The sequence below is a fragment of the Homarus americanus genome, unplaced genomic scaffold (assembly GCF_018991925.1).
Source record: "Homarus americanus isolate GMGI-L3 unplaced genomic scaffold, GMGI_Hamer_2.0 scaffold48220, whole genome shotgun sequence".
Classification (NCBI taxonomy): domain Eukaryota; kingdom Metazoa; phylum Arthropoda; class Malacostraca; order Decapoda; family Nephropidae; genus Homarus; species Homarus americanus.
The window spans coordinates 5009769-5029889 of NW_024755060.1; the positions used below are offsets into that span (position 1 = coordinate 5009769).

The 20121-nt window shown below is 45.0% G+C and overlaps 1 long non-coding RNA gene across 1 annotated transcript in view; it reads right to left on the reverse strand.

The window, feature by feature from the left end:
- LOC121856360 overlaps nucleotides 1-20121 on the reverse strand; it is a 33179-nt gene that overhangs the window by 4510 nt on the left and 8548 nt on the right. The window contains exon 2 of the long non-coding RNA XR_006086957.1: nucleotides 5430-5580. This is a non-coding gene — a long non-coding RNA (uncharacterized LOC121856360). The remainder of the gene's footprint in view (nucleotides 1-5429; nucleotides 5581-20121) is intronic.

Genomic DNA, 20121 nt, shown 5'->3' on the forward strand with positions numbered 1-20121 from the left:
TCTCTCTCTCTCTCTCTCTCTCTCTCTCTCTCTCTCTCTCTCTCTCTCTCTCTCTCTCTCTCTCTTTCTCTCTCTCTCTCTCTCTCTCTCTCTCTCTCTCTCTCTCTCTCTCTCTCTCTCTCTCTCTCTCTCTCTCTCTCTCTCTCTCTCCTCTCTCTCTCTCTCTCTCTCTCTCTCTCTCTCTCTCTCTCTCTCTCTCTCTCTCTCTCTCTCTCTCTCTCTCTCTCTCTCTCTCTCTCTCTCTCTCTCTCTCTCTCCTCTCTCTCTCTCTCTCTCTCTCTCTCTCTCTCTCTCTCTCTCTCTCTCTCTCTCTCTCTCTCTCTCTCTCTCTCTCTCTCTCTCTCTCTCTCTCTCTCTCTCTCTCTCTCTCTCTCTCTCTCTCTCTCTCTCTCTCTCTCTCTCTCTCTCTCTCTCTCTCTCTCTCTCTCTCTCTCTCTCCTCTCTCTCTCTCTCTCTCTCTCTCTCTCTCTCTCTCTCTCTCTCTCTCTCTCTCTCTCTCTCTCCAAACATGTCACTACCATTTTTCCATCATTTTTTTTTGTTAACATTAAAGAGATATTTATGCAGTAACTCCATTTAGGGAATGAACTGGGCGAAACACTTTCATTACATCAAGCGCCGCGACGATTTGCCAGAAAATGAACTGAAACGTAAATTAAAAACAAAAAAACGTAAATACACTCGGGCCTCTGATTGGCTGTTTTGATGATGGGATACACTTAGCAGAGGGTGTAAGTGGGTGTATAAGATGGGATGTGGGTGTAATACATCTTCTTCCACAGGGTGTATGGAGAGTATATTAGAGGAGAGTTATTTGGCACACAGTACATAGAGTTTATATGTGTATCTCAGGCTTAGGTTGGAGTGTAAGGTTGGGTGTAGGTGTCATTCTTAAGGTGTAGAGGATGAGTATGGCTGAAGGTTGATACAATACACAGATGTTACAGTAGAGGTGTATAATCTTAGACTAGGTGTATAAGGGGTGGGTTTCGATGCTGTGTTATTCATAGCGTGTAGATGGTGTATTGGTGCCGTACTCTACACAGGAATGACTAGTGTGTGCCATCCAACACTGTGTAAGGGAGACTGATTTTCTGTGTGTTGGAGACGTGTGTTTGTGGGTGGGAGTACCAGTGTGTGTGTATGGGTGTATGTGTGTGTATGGGTGTATGTATGTGTGGTGTGGTGTGTATGGGTGTATGTGTGGTGTGTGTTATAGGTATAATATGTTTTATTTCTGAATTGTGTTATTGTGATAATGTTAGTGATTGAATTTTGACTGTGATTAATGTTCATGAATTGTTTTTGTTTTTGTTTTTTCATTGTTTTTTACAGTATTTTTTTTTCCTTCAAAATTAGATATTATTATTAATTTTTTTTTGGAATGTTCAATGTTTTGTTTTTCTTTCATATTCAAATGTTCACTGCTGTTTTGTCATCAAATATTGTGTAATTTTTCTTTTTGCTTTCATACTCAAGTGTTTGATGGAAGTATATTTTATGCTGGATTTTTTCACACAGTTACATCATGTCAATTTTTTTTTATTAGTTAAAGGTTTATATTGGCATGAATTAGTTGCCAAATATGGTTGTTAATTAACCAGATTTGGGTAAATAAACCGTTTTTAGTGTCGTTTGTTGTACAGTATGTGACCTAATTGATGGTGTTATAGTTGGCCAGTGACGTCATTCTGTCAGATGGTTCGTGTTAGTACCTGTTTCACTATTATTATTATTATTATGGGAGTGTGTAGTTGTGGATGGCGTGGGTGTTTTTATGTGGATGGTGTGGGTGTGTATGAGGTAAATGTGGATGTGTAACCCATGCATGGTATGGGTACAAGAGAACAAGGGTGCGTGGGTTTAGAAGGAACATATGGTGTGTGGGCATGTGAGACAGACGTTGTGGGCATGGAAGACATAGGGTGTGGGGGCATGGAAGGCATATATACATGGTGTGTAGTCATATAGGGCGTGTGGGAGCATGGCCTTGCCCGAAGCGTGTAGGCGGGTTTCGCTTGAGCCATCATGTGTTCCCCTCCTTCTCCCCTACCCCTCCTCTCCCTCCCTCTCCTCTTCCCTTCTTTCCTACCCTTTCTCTCCTCCTTCCTATCTCCTCTCCTGTTTTTTTTCCTATCTCCCCTCCTCCTATCTTCTCTCCTTTCCTCCTCACTCCAACTTGTCTCACTCCTTACATCTCTCCTCCTCTTTTCACTCTTCTACCCCCCTCCCTCCCCCCACCTCCCCAAAATATCCCAAGAGAACTTTTTTTATCATATATTAGATCTATTTTGATATACCTTTTTTATATAGAAAATTTGACCAGTCTGGCCCACCCCCCAAAGAATTAAAAAATTGATGTTTAGACCTGTAATATTTGGCTATTCAGATCCTTAATTAATTTTGGATGGCTCGGTATTCAAAATTCATGGCCTAATAACACACTAAATGAATTGATTTGATTTTTTTTTTTTTTATTTAGGTAGGTTTGGAGATGATAGAATCCAGTGCCGGTGTTGGTAGGGAGGCAGGCGAAGGTTCCTCAGGTGTAGTTTCCATTAAAAAAAAAACAGGGGCTTGTTTAGTGCTCAGTGAGGTGGTGTTTCGTTCGATTTACCATCCATGCATGTAAAGTTCCTCCCCTTGCTTCTGCTTCTGTTATCATGCAAGGTAAGATTGTCTGACTGTCTTGTAGTGGTAGGTAAGAGTGTCTGACTGTCTTGTAGTGGCAGGTAAGAGTGTCTGACTGTCTTGTAGTGGTAGGTAGAGTGTCTGACTGTCTTGTAGTGGCAGGTAAGATTGTCTGACTGTCTTGTAGTGGCAGGTAAGATTGTCTGACTGTCTTGTAGTGGTAGGTAGAGTGTCTGACTGTCTTGTAGTGGCAGGTAAGAGTGTCTGACTGTCTTGTAGTGGCAGGTAAGATTGTCTGACTGTCTTGTAGTGGCATAAGATTGTCTGACTGTCTTGTAGTGGCAGGTAGATTGTCTGTCTGTCTTTTAGTGGCAGGTAAGAGTGTCTGACTGTCTTGTAGTGGTAGGTAGATTGTCTGACTGTCTTGTAGTGGCAGGTAAGATTGTCTGACTGTCTTGTAGTGGCAGGTAGATTGTCTGTCTGTCTTTTAGTGGCAGGTAGAGTGTCTGACTGTCTTGTAGTGGTAGGTAAGATTGTCTGACTCGTCTTGTAGTGGCAGGTAAGATTGTCTGACTGTCTTGTAGTGGCAGAGTAAGATTGTCTGTCTGTCTTTTAGTGGCAGGTAGGAGTGTCTGTATCTTGTAGTGGCAGGTAAGATTGTCTGTATCTTGTAGTGGCAGGTAAGATTGTCTGTCTGTCTTTTAGTGGCAGGGAAGATTGTCTGACTGTCTTGTAGTGGCAGGTAAGATTGTCTGTCTGTCTTTTAGTGGAGGTAAGATTGTCTGTCGTCTTGTAGTGGCAGGTAAGAGTGTCTGACTGTCTTGTAGTGGTAGGTAAGATTGTCTGACTGTCTTGTAGTGGCAGGTAAGTGTCTGACTGTCTTGTAGTAGCAGGTAAGATTGTCTGTCTGTCTTTTAGTGGCAGGTAAGATTGTCTGTCTGTCTTTAGTGGCAGGTAGATTGTCTGTATCTTGTAGTGGCAGGTAAGATTGTCTACTATCTTGTAGTGGCAGGTAAGATTGTCTGTCTGTCTTTTAGTGGCAGGTAAGATTGTCTGACTGTCTTGTAGTGGTAGGTAAGATTGTCTGACTGTCTTGTAGTGCAGGTAAGATTGTCTGACTGTCTTGTAGTGCAGTAAGATTGTCTGTCTGTCTTTTAGTGGCAGGTAAGACGTAGCAAAGATTGTCTGTCTGTCTTTTAGTGGCAGGTAATGACTCGTCTGTCTTGTAGTGGCAGGTAAGATTGTCTGTCTGTCTTGTAGTAAGATTGTCTGACTGTCTTGTAGTGGCAGGTAAGAGTGTCCTCCACATTTTTGAAGAAACTCCGCTGCCACAAGTGATCAGTACAAGGACCTGATCAGTATTAGGGCAGATATGATCAGTGTTAGAGCAGACGTGATCAGTATTAGCGCAGATGTGATCAGTGTTAGAGCAGACATGATCAGTATTAGGGCAGATGTGATCAGAGAGAGCAGACATGATCAGTGTTAGGGCAGATGTGATCAGTAGAACAAGGGGGTAGTGACTGTGGGGACAGGAGGTAGTGGACCTTGGGGCTTTGATCACACGACGGCCTCCTCACCACCCCACCTCCTCTACCACCACCACCACCACCACCACCACCACCTCCTCCTCCTCCTACCCTCACCTCCTCCTCCTCTACCTCACCTCCTCACCACCTCCTCCTCCCTACCTCCTCCTCCTCCTCTACCACCACCTCTACCACCCCACCTCCCTCCTCACCACCTCCTCCTCCCCACCACCTCCTCCTACCACCTCCTCCACCACCTCCTCCTCCTCTACCACCACCCCTCCTCCTCTACCACCTCTTACTCCTCTACCACCACCCTCCTCCTCTACCACCACCTCCTCTCTACCACCACCTCCTCCTCTACCTCCTCCTCCTCCCCACCTCCTCCTCCACCACTACACCTTCCACCACTGCCAACATTAACCCCGACCATATACTGTACCAACCACTACACCCTCACCCCCCCACACACACCCCCACACACCACCCCTACACAACACCCCTACACACCACCCCCACACACCACCCCTACACACCACCCCACACACCACCCCCCACCCCTACACACACCCCACACACCACCCCCACACCACCCCCACACACCACCCCCACACACCACCCCCACACCCCCACACACCACCCCCCCACACACCACCCCCCACACCACCCCTACACCCTCACCCCTACACACCACCCCCCTACACACACACCCCCCACGCTTTACCACCCCCCTACACACACACACCCACCCCACCCCTACACCACCCCTACACCACCCACCCCTACACCACCCCACACACACCCTTTACACCACCCCCACCACACACACCACACACCACCCCTACACACCACCCCTACACACACACACACCCCTTACACACCACCCCTTACACACACACACACCACCCTTACACACCACCTTACACACCACTCCTTACACACCACCCTTACACACCTTACACCACCACCGCCACACCCACCCCTTACACCACCCTCCTTACACACCACCTTACACCCTTACACACCACCCCTTACACACCACCCCTTACATACCAACCCCACCACCACTCTCCTTTGATGGCTCCTCGGTTCCTCTCTCTCTCTCTATATATATATCCCAGGGATTTCATGAGCGTGTAGCTGATAGTGTGTGTGTAGGGGGGGAGAGAGAGAGAGTATGTCTGAATGTGTATAAATACGTGTGTGTGTGTGTGTGTGTGTGTGTGTGTGTGTGTGTGTAAAGATGAAGCATTATCGTATTATATGTACATCAGTTGACTTGTGGTGGGGGTCACGATGAGAGATTGGGGCCTATTAGGACTGGCGCTCATCTGATATTTGACCTTATTTGACCTTCCTTGACCTTCTCTTTGACCTCGATCTCGGGACAGGTCAACTACTGGCAGTTTCCTTGTTCATCCTGGAAGAGAACAGTGTATTTAGTATTAGGTTCCTTGCACTGGGAAAAATAAAACCAGCTCTTGTTTACATAATAGAGGTGTCGATGTTTAGATAAATATTAAGTTTAGTTCAATTTTTATTGATTGAAAATAGTTCAGATTATTGTTTGAGAATGGATAGTGATGGTAGTGTAGATAGTAATACTGTAGTGATGATAGTAGCAGTAGTATTTGTGATGATAGTAATTGTTTAACTCTTGATTATAATACCGTATGCTTAATGTTGTAAGTATATAAGTAAAGAGCAATGGCCTATAACGGGGTAACACCAGAGACGAAAGGTAATTTAAGTAACATGGAGTCGATGACCATATCACCCACACACAACATGACCTTTCCTCCCCTCTGGTCTGTGTAGGAAATTGTCCTGGGGAGTGGGAGATTGACCTGGGGAGTGGAAAATTGTCTTGGGGAGTGGGAGATTGACCTGGGGAGTGGAAAATTGTCTTGGGGAGTGGGAGATTGACCTGGGGAGTGGGAGATTGGCCTGGGGAGTGGGAGATTGACCTGGGGAGTGGAAAATTGTCCTGGGGAGTGGGAGATTGACCTGGGGAGTGGAAGGTATCTTAGGTAGGGAGGTTTGTTTTGGGATACTTGGGTGTTTATCGAAACCCAGAACATTGAACGTGTGTGTGCGTGCGTGTGTGTGTGTCTGTCTCTGCTTGTGTGTGTGTGTGTGTCTCTGTGTGTGTGTCTGTGTGTGTGTGTGTGTGTGTGTGGAGGGATTAATCAGAGTGTGTTGTTACCCATTGACGAATTCTTGTGGGTGATTTGAAGCCCACGACTAACACACACGCACTTAACACACTCTTACAGCACTCATAACGCACTCTTAACACACACCTAACACATTCTTAACACACACACACACACACCTGGGTTCGTCCTCACACACTCAACTCAGAAGCCCTCTTTAATTTTTCCTCGTATAAAGTTTTGTGACGTCACTTTTTCGAACCCTATTTAAAAGGAAAAAGTTACAGTATAATTCCTTCTCCCTGTACCCTCTTCTTCCTCCTCCTTCCTTCTTCCTCCTTCGTTCTCTTCCTTCTTCCTCCTTCTCTTCCTTCTTCCTTCTCTTCCCTTTCTTCCTTTTGTTGGTGTTCTTGAGTTTCTTCCTTCTCTCTTCCTTCTTCCTTCTCTTCCCTTTCTTTCTCTTGTTATTGTTCTTGAGTTTCTTCCTCCTCCTCCTCTTCTTCCTTCTTCTTCTCCTTTCTTCCTTCTCTTGTTAATGTTGTTCTTGTGTTTCCTCCTCGTCTTATTCTTCTCCTCTACCTTTTTCTCTTGTTACTCCTCTTCCTCCTACTCACTCTCCCCCTCCCCCCCACTTCCTCTTCTCCCACCCATTTTTCCCCCCATCACCCTCCTTACCTCCCACATCCCTACCCCCCTCACACACCCATCCTTCCTCCCCACACCCCACCCCCTTCCTCCCAATCCTCCCCTCACCCCCCCCTCACCTACCCCCCCTACCCCTCCCCCTCCCACTACCCCCTACCCCTCCCCCCCTCACCTACCCCTCCCCCCTCACCTACCCCCTACCCTCCCCCCCATAAAGTAAGAGAAAACCCCTCCCGGATCACTCCTTTATTTACATTCAAGATGAGAGAGACGAGAGCTGCGAGAGACGAGAGCTGAGAGAGATCGAGTCACCTTTGGGAAGTTAATGAGAGTCAGTTCAGTAATGGCGGCAAGTTTTACAGGTGAAGTTTTAATTTCCTCTCGGGTTTATTTTTCAGGTGAAGTTTAATTTTTGTCGGGTTTAATTTTCAGGTGATTTTTTTTTTAGGTTTATTTTTCAACTGGTTTTATTTTAGTCAGTTTTATTTTGTCTGGGGTTTATTTCTACATGATGAAGTTTTACTATGAGGAAAAGGTTTATTTTTTCTAGTTGGTTTTATTTAAGGTTTTATTTTTAGGTGAAGTTTGTTTTATTTTCCCGGTGAATTGATGGGTGATGGTGGTGGAAGTGAGGGAGGCAGACAGGTGTTGGAGTGTGTTGAAGCTTGTTGTGTTGAGGGAGACTTGTGTTGGTGATGAGGGAGACTTGTGTTGGTGATGAGGGAGACTGGTGTTGGTGATGAGGGAGACTGGTGTTGGTGATGAGGGAGACTGGTGTTGGTGGTGAGGGAGACTTGTGTTGGTGTTGAGGGAGACTGGTGTTGGTGATGAGGAGACTGGTGTTAGTGATGGGGAGACTGGTGTTGGTGGTGAGGGAGACTGGTGTTGTGAGTGATGGGGGAGACTGTTGTTGGTGATGAGGACGGTGTTGGTGATAGGAGACTGTGAATTGTTGGTGATGGGGAGACTGGTGTTGGTGATGGGGGAATTTGGTGTTGGGGATGGGGGAGGCTGGTGTTGGTGATGAGGAGACTGGTGTTGGTGGTGAAGACTGGTGTTGGTGATGAGGAGACTGGTGTTAATTGTGTGACAGAGGGGGGATGATGGGTGACAGGAGGAGGAAGAGAGGAGGATGATGATGGTAGAAGAGAGAGAGGAAGATGATGGTGGGGAGGAGGAGAGGATGATGGATGGTGTAGGAAGAGGAGGAGAGAGGATGATGGATGGTGGTAAGAGGAGGGAGAGGAAGATGGATGGTGGATGAGGGAGACAGGTGATGGATGGTGGAAGAGGAGGAGAGAGGATGATGGATGGTAGGAAGAGAGGAGAGAGATGATGATGGTAGAAGAGAGGAGAGGAAGATGGGATGGTGGGAAAGGAGGAGAGAGGAAGATGGATGGTAGGAAGAGGGAGGAGAGAGGATGATGGATAGGAAGAGGAGGGAGAGAGGATGATGGATGGTAGGGAAGAGGAGGAGAGAGGATGATGGATGGTAGAGGAGGAGAGAGGATGATGGATGGTAGGAAGAGGAGGAGAGAGGATGATGGATGGTAGGGAAGAGAGGAGGAGAGAGGATGATGGATGGTAGGAAGAGAGGAGAGAGGATGATGGATGGTAGAAGAGGAGAGGAGAGAGGATGATGGATGGTAGGAAGAGGAGGAGAGGATGATGGATGGTAGGAAGAGGAGGAGAGAGGATGATGGAGTGGAAGAGGAGGAGAGGATGATGGATGGTAGGGGAGGAGGAGAGAGGATGATGGATGGTAGGGAAGAGGAGGAGAGAGGATGATGATGGTAGGAAGAGAGGAGAGAGGATGATGGATGGTAGGAAGAGGAGGAGAGGATGATGGAGGTAGGGAAGAGGAGGAGAGAGGATGATGGATGGTAGGGAAGAAGAGGAGGAGAGGATGATGGATGGTAGGAAGAGGAGGAGGAGAGAGGATGATGGATGGTAGGAAGAGGAGGAGGAGAGAGGATGGTGGATGGTAGGAAGAGGAGGAGGAAGAAGAAGGTAATGGTTGGCAAGGAGGAGGAGAGTGATGGATAACAGGAAAAGGAGGAAGAAGAAGAGAGAGAGAGAGAGAGAGAGAGTCTTTCATTCTGACGTCTATCTATGTTTGTATATATTTACGAGACAGACAGGCAGACAGACACATAAACATCACTACTTTAAGTTAAGGTAAAGGGGGGGGGGGAACTTGATGGTAGGAACATAGCTTTTTTTTTTCCCTCGCTATAAAAGCTAAAGGAACCGACATTTATTAGCTCTTATAGGGAAATAGCCTCAGAGGAAAACTGTCTTTTAGCTCTCCTTAAAAAAATCACCCTCGTTGAACGCGTCGTTAGCTGGGAAATCGCCGTGAGAATTAGCTGCCATAAAGCTAATTTGATTTTATAATGGGCAGCAAATGAGGGGGATTTTTAGCCTTGGGATATTGATGGGGATTTTTGTTTATTATTATTATTATTATTATTATTATTATTATTGTTATTGTTCTTGTTGTTGTTGTTGTTATTGTTGTTATTGTTCTTGTTGTTGTTATTGTTGTAATGTGTTTGTCAGCCTCTCCTCACTGACTTGACTTGTGGGTTATACTTCCCTGAGCAATATTTTTTTTTTCTCTCTCATTAATTAATTCAGGTAAAAGTTTATATTGCTGTGATTTTTCAGCACTCCTGGTATATTGTTAGCCTAGCCGGGAGGGATTCTCTGGAGGTAGCTGGGATGGGAGGGATTCTCTGGAGGTAGGCTGGGATGGGAGGGATTCTCTGGAGTAGCTGGGATGGGAGGGATTCTCTGGAGGTAGCTGGGATGGGAGGATTCTCTGGGGTAGCTGGGATGGGATTCTCTGGAGGTAGCTGGGATGGGAGGGATTCTCTGGAGGTGGCTGGGATGGGAGGTTCTCTGGAGTGGCTGGGATGGGAGGGATTCTCTGGAGGTAGCTGGGATGGGGGATTCTCTGGAGGTAGCTGGGATGGGAGGGGGATTCTCTGGAGGTAGCTGGGATGGGAGGGATTCTCTGCTGGGTAGCTGGGATGGGAGGGATTCTCTGCTGGGTAGCTGGGATGACCTGATTCTAACTGGGATTGTGAGAGAGATACCCTTATACCCTGGGATGAGCACAGTAGGTCATGACCCAGACACTATTATCGGGACACGTAGGGTCTTATTGGCACACATTAAGGGCCCGTCGGTATAGATCGACCCTAATTTGTCCCCAGGATGCTCGAGGCGGGGGGGGGGGTTAAGGGGTCAGCTGATGGGTGTTTTGAGGTCAGGATATGGTTAAGGTCAGGTCGGGGGAAGAAAGGGTAAGGATCTCTCTGTCTTTGGCCTATGATTCAGTATATGATAATTTGACCTATAATTTTTTAGTGATAATTTGGCCTATAATTTTTAGTGATAATTTGACCTATAATTCTTTGTGATAATTTGGTCTATAATTTAGTATAATATGATTATTTGGCCTATAATTCAGTATAATATAATTGAGTGTTATGTTGTCCTGGTAACTGAGTGGCGTCAACTGCTGAACTGTTTTGACTTGTAATTATCGGCAAATTATTTCGCGTCAGTAAATTATGAAAATGTTATGACAAAATTAACTGTGTTGATGGTATTAATTTATTTATGCCTGTGTGTTTATTGAGATAAATTAGTTAATATTGTTTATTTATTTGTATATTTTGTTTTATTGTTTTTGCTATTATTAATATTGTTACTACTATTACTACTACTACTACTACTACTACTACTACTACTATACTATACTATTACCCTTTATTATTATTATTATTATTATTATTATTATTATTATTATTATTATTATTATATTTTAAACTGTTCTTGGTAATAGTTTGTTATATTTGGGGGAAGTGGAAAGGAGAGGAATAATTGGAGAGTTACGAGGCAGACTGGTCCATGTCCCGGTCCAGTGAAACCCAGGTAATATATCCCGGTCCACAGTTATTGGTCCAATGAAATCTAGGCATTATATCCCGGTCCAGTGAAGCAGGTCCAATATGTCCCGGTCCAGTGAAAGCCAACATATAAAAACCCGGTCCACGTCCTAATAAGACACACCCACTGTCCCGGTCCACTAGGGTCCGGGAACTCCCCTCTGCCTCCTCACCTTTAACCAGCCGAACCCTCTGTGGTAATTGATGGTTAAAAGGTAATTAAAGGTTGATGGTTTGTTTGGTGGACCCCTGGAGGTTAGTTATTGGGCGGGGGGGGGGATTACACACCAAGTAAGGTTAGGTTTGGTCAGGTTAGGTTAGGTTAAGTTAGGTTAAGTTAGGTTAAGTTAGTTAGGTTAGGTTAGGTTTTTAAGGTTAAGGTATGTTTACTATCTGTGGTCGACCTATTCCTGTCTACCTTCTGTTTGTCTACCTGTGTAATCGACCTACTCCTGATTGTTTACCGTTTGCCTACCTGTGTGATCTTACGGGTGTGTGTGTGTGTGTGTGTGTGTGTGTGTGTGTGTGTGTGTGTGTGTTCGACTATCATATTGATTATACACACCAACGTGAGGTCCTTTGAGACTATACTGTGACACGTTCCCTCCCAGTGGACGAGGGAGGGAGGGTAGCAGGTTTGGTGGATGGAAGGAAGGGCTCTTCTCCCTTCCATCCTCTCCCAACCTTTCCCTCTCCTTTCCCTTTATCTCGTAGTAGGATGCTGGGAAATTGAGTGGTGGTGCTAGGAGGCGGTGCTGCTAGGATAATGGCGATACTAGGAAGAGTGGTGCTAGGAGGTGGTACTGCTAGGAAAATGAAGGTGCTAAGAGGTGTTACTGCTAGGAAGAAGTGGAGCTAGGAGGTGGTACTGCTAGGGAAATGAAGGTGTTAGGTAATACTGCTAGGAAAATGAAGGTACTAGATACTGCTAGGAGAACAACAATGCTAGGAAGATGGTGATGCTAGGAGAATGACGATGCTAGGAGAATGACGATGCTAGGAGGGAATGGTGCTAGGAGAACAACGAAGCTCGGAAGGTGATGGATGGTGCTAGGATAACACAACACAGCACAGCAACACAACACAACCACAACACGGAGCTAATGAAATACAGGAAGATAAACTACAACTTGACATACAATAACAATAACACTTCATTATATTCACGGGGGAGGGTTATTCAACGTGGTCCCTTGGGAGTGATCTTAATTGCCTCGTTAGTATGCTTAATTATATAACAACTACACAGTACACACCCTACAAAGCGCTGGAATAAATTAGTGTATTGTCTGTTTGAACATGTTAAGGTGTTTGTGTGTGTGTTTGTAAGAGCCTTTGATGGTTGATGGTGGTGGTGGTGATTGATGGCGGTGGTGGAAAGTGGTGGTGAGGATTGGTGGTTGTGGTAATGGTGATTGATGGATGATAATAATAATAATAATAATAATAATAATAATAATAATAATAATAATAGTAAAATTCTACTCCATGTTGTATAATTAATAGTAATAACGGTAATAATGATAATACAACAATAAAGGGTGGGAGGAGGCGGATGGAAGGAAGACTGGTGGGGGGGGGTTTAGGTGTCCCTTTAACAGCCTGGGTGGTAATTACCCAACCATTGTTAACATGTCCCCGTCAGGTGTGTGCTTAGGTTCTCCTGGTCTGTCTGTGAGGGAGGGGAGGGAGGGACGAGGAAGTTTAAGAGGTAGGGAGGGGGGGGCAGGGGTGGTGGGGAGGAGAGGATGCAGGGAGAGGGAAGGGAGTAGAAGCAGGGAGAGGAGGGAGGGGTGGTGGCGGGGAGTGAGAGGGAGGGGACTGAGTGAGAGACTGGAGATATATATTCTCTTTATGTCTCTTTGTGTTGACAGTGTTCTCATTTGGGTTCGGTCTGTCTCTCCGTGTCTCCAACGTCTTCATTGTCTCCGTGTGTCTCTCTCTTTGCCATCATTGTTTTTGTCTCCAGTATCTCTCTCTTTCTCTCTCTCTCTCTCTCTCTCTCTCTCTCTCTCTCTCTCTCTCTCTCTCTCCTCGTCGTCTTCTTTATCTCTTCGTATTTTGTCTTTTCTCTCTATTTCTCTTTAACTTATTTATCTAGTATTCTCTCCAGGAAGTCAGTTAGGAAAGGTAATCATTGAGGTAATTAGTGCATTTATTAATTATTCTCTTAAGGTGTTATAGTGCCAGCGTCTTGTCTCATTAGTGAGAGAGAGAGAGAGACGACCAGGCGACCATTAGTTAAATTCAGTATTACGGGGTTAGGTTAGGTTGATTGTAACACGGGTAGTTGGGTGGGTGCAGCACAGGTAGTTGGGTGAACATAACACAGGTAGTTGGGTGGGTGTAGCACAGGTAGTTGGGTAAACATAACACAGGTAGTTGGGTGGGTGTAGCACAGGTAGTTGGGTGAACATAACACAGGTAGTTGGGTGGGTGTAGCACAGGTAGTTGGGTAAACATAACACAGGTAGTTGGGTGAATTTAACACAGGGAAGTAGGAAGAGAGAGAGAGAGAGAGAGAGAGAGACGAAAATGAGGAGGAGGAGAAATAGGAGGATGAAAGGTAATGGATAGGAAACGTTAAGTAAAAATGGGAAGTGAAGGAGATGAAACGCGTGATTACAAGGAATACTTGGAGGAGACGGGGTGGAAGGTAGTCTCTCTCTCTCTCTCTCTCTCTCTCTCTCTCTCTCTCTCTCTCTCTCACAGCTTGCCATTAGTACACACATTAATAATTTAGATACTCATTTCTGTCACTTGGGTGTGCGGTGGCTGAGTGCATACAAGGCTCTCCTCCTGTCTTAAGGGACTCGGGTTCGCATCCGGGGCACCTATAGTTCACCCAGCTGTGAATGGGGTACCTCAATTTACAGTTGGGAAAGTGATGCTGGTCTGGTGCAGTGCCGGCCCTCTCACACACACACACACGCTGAGGTAATCACGTACGAACACTTCAAAATCCGTGTCCATAGGGGAGGGGGGAGGGGATAATCACGTACCTGGCGTTTGAGAATCCGGGATCAGGACCAGATTCTCGTCGGCTCATTAAATCGGAGTAATCCTGTCAGGTGTGTGTGTCCCGTGCTTGTGTTGAGTCGATAATGGGGCTGCCTTAGTGCTTGGTCTCCTTGTACTGCTTTCTGTCTGTCTGTCTGTCTGTCTCTTGTCTGTCATTCATTCTTATTATCTCGCTATAAAAGGAAGGGATGGTGCATTGCTCTCTCTCTCTCTCTCTCTCTCTCTCTCTCTCTCTCTCTCTCTCTCTCTCTCTCTCTCTCTCTCTCTCTCTCTCTCTCTCTACTCTCTCTCTCTCTCTCATCCATCCAACCCATGTTTGAAGCTATCCAGCATATTCGTGTTAATGATGATGTTTGGTAACTTGTTCCACTCGTCCACTACTCTATTTCCAAACCAGTGTCTACCTATTTCGCGCCTGAATCTAAATTTATCTAATTTAAAAACATTGCTACAAGTTCGCTCCTAGTTGGTTAGTTTGAGTACCCTTGTTATATCACCTTTGTTTAGCCCTGAGTTATATTTATACACCTCGATCATATTGCCCCCTCACTCTACGTCTCTCGAGGGAGTGCAAATTAAGATGCTTTAACCTGTCTCTGTACTCAAGGTTCCTAATGCCAGGGATTAGTCTTGTCATTCTCCTCTGAATTATTTCTAAGAATTCTATATCCATTCTGTAATACGGTGACCAGAATTGAACTGCGTAATCCAAGTGAGATCTGACAAGCGCAAGATATAGTTTTTGGATAACCTCGCTAGTCTTGTAACTAACACTTCTTTGTATGGAAGAGAGAGAGAGAGAGAGAGAGAGAGAGAGAGAGAGAGAGAGTATCCTGTTAACCATCCCGGTAGTGTGGACAGGTGGAGAGAGCATCACGATCGGGCGCGTCAGTCAGTAGATTACTCACGATAATGGATCTGGCGGTCATCACTCAACCCCTTGTCTGTCTGCCTTCCATTTTCCTCGTCTTGGGGATGTCTGTCTGTGTCTTGGGTCAGTCTGTTGTCTGGCATTTTCCTTGTCTTGGGTCGTCTTTCTGTCTGTAACTGATATTTTCCTCGTCTGTCTGGCATTTTCCTCACTTTGGAATTGTCTGTCTGCCATTTTCCTCGTCTTGGGGGACGTCTGTCTGTCCACCTAGTATTTTCCTCGTCTGTCTGTCGCTAACTATCATTTCCTCGTATTTTTTAGTGGGGGGGGGGGGGCAGTCGTCTCTGGGTCAGTTTAGGTCAAGTGAGGTAATGCGTTGTTAAGGCTTAAGGTGTCGTGAATTACTCAATGTTACGCCAAATTAATCGACAAAGGGCGTGAGTCACTTAAGGCGAGATCTTAAGTAATGACAACAGAACTGACTCACTTTATACGAGGTTCTAAATAATGGCAACAGAACTGAGTCACTTTATACGAGGTTCTAAATAATGGCAACTGGACTGACTCACTCTATGGGAGGTCTAGGAAAATGGCAACTGGACTGACTCACTCTATGGGAGGTCTAGGAAAATGGCATCTAGACTGACTCACTCTATGCAAGTCCTAGAAATCTGTGGGACTGGACTTAGATTACCCACGACCAAGAATTGTTCCGACGGGACTTGAACTTGTATTACGGGAGACCAAGAGTTACCGTGATAGGGGTTGTTGCTATCGACCTCCAGCCTGACAGAGAGAGGTCAAGTAACAAGGTAATAAGGCCCCGGCGATTCAACTTCACCCCCTACCCCTCTATCCCCTCCTTCCCCACCCTCCCTCCCCAACCATTCAACATTTATCAGCCAAGACAGCATGTCGTTGGCCAGGTCTTGACGCCTGAAACTTTTTTTTTCATTGGTATTATTGTGTGTGTGTGTGTGTGTGTGTGTGTGTGTGTGTGTTTCAATACAATGTGGTAAGGGATAAAAAAAAAGTAATTAGAAAAGTTTCTGAATAAATTTGAATTGGTTTAATGAGATTTTTTAGGCAACAGATGCAATGAGATGGATTAATATTTGTCTCTGCCTGGTGGTTGGAGAATGTCTGTATCTGTGGTAGAGTCTCAGTGAATATTTGGCGTCCTTGTGGGTGTTTGGGCTGGAGTCACCGTGTCAGATACGTTCCTGTATCTGGTTTAATGTAGAAATTAACGTAAGTATGGTGGATTCTTGACTAGGTAACGTTTTGATGTGTGTATGTATGTATGTGTGTAGAAAGTGTGTTGGGCGGGTCAGTAAAGTGACTTAGCCAATCTCAGGTTCACAGGTGTTGATAATTACCTGCATACACCTGTGGCTTTAGTCATTTGCATAAACCAGGTGTGCCATATTATTTACTAACTAATGAGAATTCCCTAGTGAGGTGTTCTTTCGTGTCGTCGGTCTCCATCTAGTGTTAATCAGTATTGTGTTATTGTCAGTTTACCGTAGGGATGGCAGATCAATTGGGCCCCTGTTCTAATGGGCCCCAAACGACCCGAACCTAATTTTACCATTATGATCGGTGTCTAGTCCTAATTGGTCCGAGTCTCTCTCATTCTCAATACTAATTGATTAGGTTGAGGCTGAATAAGCTTGGAAACCATTAGTATTGGAGCCTTAATCCTGTTGGCTTAAATGAGGCTTGGTTTAGGTTTAATAAGATTGGAAACCATTAGTAGACCTTAATCCTGTTGGCCCTAAATTAGGCTTGGTTTAGGTTCTTAGATTGGAAACCATTAGTATTAGAACGTAATCCTGTTGGCCTAAATTAGGCTTGGTTGAGGCTGAATAAGCTTGGAAACCATTAGTATTGGAGCCTTAATCCTGTTGGCTTAAATGAGGCTTGGTTTAGGTTTAATAAGATTGGAAACCATCCTTACTGAACCTTGATCCTAATTAGGACTGAGAGCCCATTCGACCTGCGACCAAACTCAATCCGGGTCGAAACTTCTTCATCAGATGGTGTGGGGTGAATCTCTTTGGACTCCACCTCAACCTAACCTAACCTCTTTGGCCAGCACAGGCACCTTAACCTGTATCGACTTTGTCCCACAAAACTTTCCCAATTGGCACAAATTTCACATCAATTGAACACTGAGCTGGTGACCACCTCCCCCCCCCACCCCTCTCACCACTGGTCTACCCCTCTCTCACCATCCTCCCTTCCCCTCATCCTCCTTCCTCACTCTCACCATCCCCCTTACATCCTATCACCATCCCCCTCATCCTCCCCCCCCTCACCTTCCTCAGTCCCTGTATGAAATGTTCTCCTCTACTCGGTCTCTTATTATGGTATAGTCACCAGAGTAACATTATCACTTCCATTACGGCCTAATAATTATTTGAACCTTTTTGAAATATAATGCGTAATGGCTTCAGGTGTAATGCTGTTAATGTAATGTAGTGAAGTTTTGCTGTTGGTGTACCGTGTATTACTGTAGAATGGGATCCTGGCTTCATTTGATCTCTCTCTCTCTCTCTCTCTCTCTCTCTCTCTCTCTCTCTCTCTCTCTCTCTCTCTCTCTCTCTCTCTCTCTCTCTCTCTCTCAGAACATTGTAGTTGGTGTGGGTTTGATCCTTGTGTCTATTTTCGTGGGTTAAATAAAAGTGGTTTTATTTTTTTGATTATTTTATTTCTTCATAATTAAAGATGTAATAATAAAAGTACCATGAAATAGGTTATAAAAAAATGGGTTTTGTTTTTGTGTTTATCGTAGTGAAGATCTTTTATTAATTGGTTTTGTCCAGGTGTTAATATTTTTTTTAGTGGGGTTTTTATTCAGGTGCGAAAATTCGTGAGGTAATGTATTAAAATGGCGTCCAAATTGTAGTAAGACTCTACCGTAATTATATGCATTCATAGTCTTCTGATCTTCCTAACCTAACCTAGCCTAATCTAACCAAACCTAACCAAACTTAACCTAACCTAGCCAGTCATCATCTAACCTAACCTAACCAAACCTTCTGGACCTGATACCGAATTCTCAAGGGATCGTAAGTTAGATTTACCCTCAACCGGATGGCCATCAGAGTGCCTCGTAAACACGGAATGATGTGGTTGGCACCTTCCTGGCACTAGTTAGGCTCATTGGCACCTGTGTATCTTAGGTGGAGTGTCAGGTGTCAGTAGGGAAGCGAATCACTCAATAATGTGTGTGTGTGTGTGTGTGTGTGTGTGTGTGTGTGGTTTGTCCTATATAATAAAAAAAATTCAATGACTATGAATCTTTTTGGCTGCTTTAGGTCGACCAATACACGCCTTTCTTGACACAGACAGACAGACAGAGGTAGACATCCCGCACTAACACAGCCATGGATAGCTCTTAACTCCCTCGGTTAATTATATTACTCTCGGTATCTCCAAGTTCTCTCAGTGTCTCCAAGTTCTCTCAATATCTCCAAGTTCTCTCGGTATCTCCAAGTTCTCTAAGTATCTCCAAGTTCTCTCAATATCTCCAAGTTCTCTCAGCATCTCCAAGTTCTCTCAGTATCTCCAAGTTCTCTCAATATCTCCAAGTTCTCTCAGCATCTCCAAGTTCTCTCAGTATCTCCAAGTTCTCTCAATATCTCCAAGTTCTCTCGGTATCTCCACGTTCTCTAAGTATCTCCAAGTTCTCTCAATATCTCCAAGTTCTCTCAATACCTCCTTGTTGCTCCGTCTGATACGACACGCTGATAAGGGTCGAACCCGTGTCCTCGGGTTGAAATTGGAGACTGGTAGTGTATTTGAGACGAGTGGAGGTAGGCAGGGTTTTTTCCCTAGGTGAGAGGTGAGGTATGTGTAGTTTTTCCCTAGGTGAGAGGTGAGGTATGTGTACTTTTCCAGCTGAGAGGTGATATGTAGTTTCCTCCGATGAGGTATGTAGTTTTTCCCTTGAAGTGAGGTAGAGGTATGGTTTTTCTTCCCAGAGAGGTGATAGTTTTTCCTAGCTGAGAGGTGAGGTATGTAGTTTCCTAGCTGAGATGTATGTATTTTTTCCCAGAGAGGTATGTGTAGTTTTCCTAGCTGAGGTGAGGTATGTGTGCTTTTTCCCTAGGTAGAGGGTGAGGTATGTAGCCTCCCAGTGTATGTAGTTTTTCCCTAGGTGAGATGTGTAGTTTTCCTATTGAGATGTGATATTTTCCCACTGAGATGTAGTTTTTCCCAGTGAGAGGTGTAGTTTTCCCACTGGAGATTGGGTATGTGTAGTTTCCCTAGTGATAGTTTCAGTATAGTTTCCATTGAGAGGTATGTAGTTTTTTCCTAATGAGAGGTGATATGTAGTTTTCTTAGCTGAGGTGGGTATGTAGTTTTTCCCAGAGAGGTATGGTTCTAGCTGAGAGGTGAGGTAGTTTTTCTCTGATGAGAGGTGAGGTATGTAGTTTGGCTGAGAGGTGAGGTATGTGGTTTTTCTCTAGCTGAGAGGTGAGGTATGTTTTTCCACTGTGAGAGGTGAGGTATTATTTTTTTTCCTAGCTGAGATGTAGTTTTCCCAGGTGAGGTGAGGTATGTGTAGTTTTCCTAGCTGAGAGGTGAGGTATGTGTATTTTTCCCCAATGAGAGGTGTGTCTCTTCCTAGCTGAGAGATGTGTCTCACCGCGACAAAGGTGTACCATAATATATACAAACTCGAACCTATGTCCTGAGGGTGAGGGTGAGAACAGGTGGTTGGGTGAGAGAACAGGTGATGGGGTGAGAGAACAGGTGATGGGGTGAGAGAACAGGTGATGGGGTGAGAGAACAGGTGGTTGGGTGAGAACAGGTGATGGGTGAGAGAACAGGTGGTGGGGTGAGAACAGGTGGGGGTGAGAGTGTGGGAATGCACTGGGTAGTTATCGTGGGAAGGGAGACAGAGGGAGAGAGATATCCAGTATCTCTCCCGGCGACACAACTCAATATCTAGTTATAAAAGAAAAATCGAACCCGTGTCCTCAAGTAAACACGGAGAGAGGGTAGATAAAATGGAGATGGTATTATATAACGCCGGTGCTGGAAAAAAAAGAGCCTGGCGGAAGTTTGCCTGTCGTAATGGGTGTATGAACGCCAGACGATGTGTGTTTTGGTCGTGCTGGCGTTACCTTGAGGGAAGGAAGATGTGTGTGTGTAAGATTAGATTTGGCACTTTGCCTAGTGTCACGCGGTGCCTTGGTCATTAGCGCTACTCATGATGTTGATACATACATACATACATACTCATACATACATATATACATACACACTCTCTCTCTCTCTCTCTCTCTCTCTCAGTA